At 62.3% G+C, this 650-nt stretch overlaps 1 protein-coding gene across 1 annotated transcript in view; it reads right to left on the bottom strand.

Moving 5' to 3' along the window:
* Positions 1 to 650, bottom strand: part of NR2C2AP (nuclear receptor 2C2 associated protein) — a 6510-nt gene that overhangs the window by 1740 nt on the left and 4120 nt on the right. The gene's annotated exons all lie outside the window — the stretch shown is intronic.

Raw genomic sequence — 650 nt, forward strand, 5'->3', positions numbered from 1 at the left:
CCTGCGGGGAGGGACGGGTGTGATGGGGACACCAAAACGGGGCTGGGGACACCAAAAATGGGGCTGGGGACACCTGGGTGTGATGGGGACACCAAAACGGGGCTGGGGACACCAAAACAGGGAAGGAGACCCTTAAACGGGCCTGGGGACATCTAAAACGGGGCTGGCGACACCTGGGTGTGATGGGGACACCCAAACGGGGCTGGGGACACTTGGGCAGGAATGGGGACACCCAGAACACTCCTGGAGACACCTGGGCGGGAACGGGGACCCTTGGACTGTACTGGGGACACCTGGGCAGCAGTGGGGACACCCAAAACAGCGCTGGGGACCCTGGCCCACCCCCGGGCGCCACAGGGACAGGGACAGGGACAGGGACAGGGACAGGGGAGAGGGACAGGGAAGGAGTGCGGGGTGGCAGAGATCCCCGCGTTCCTGCATCCCTAAATCTCTCCATTCCTGAATCCCGTCATTCCCGAGTCCCTGCAGCCCGGAACATCCCTGCATATCCCCGCATTCCTGAATTCCTGCATCCCTGCAAATCTCTGCAGATCCCTACACATCCCTGCTAATCCCTGCATGCCTGCAGATCCAGGGATCCTTCCACAGCGCAGCAATGCTGCACCTCGCAGCTCATCCCTGCATTCCTG

The sequence above is a fragment of the Geospiza fortis genome, unplaced genomic scaffold (assembly GCF_000277835.1).
Source record: "Geospiza fortis unplaced genomic scaffold, GeoFor_1.0 scaffold1273, whole genome shotgun sequence".
Taxonomy (NCBI): domain Eukaryota; kingdom Metazoa; phylum Chordata; class Aves; order Passeriformes; family Thraupidae; genus Geospiza; species Geospiza fortis.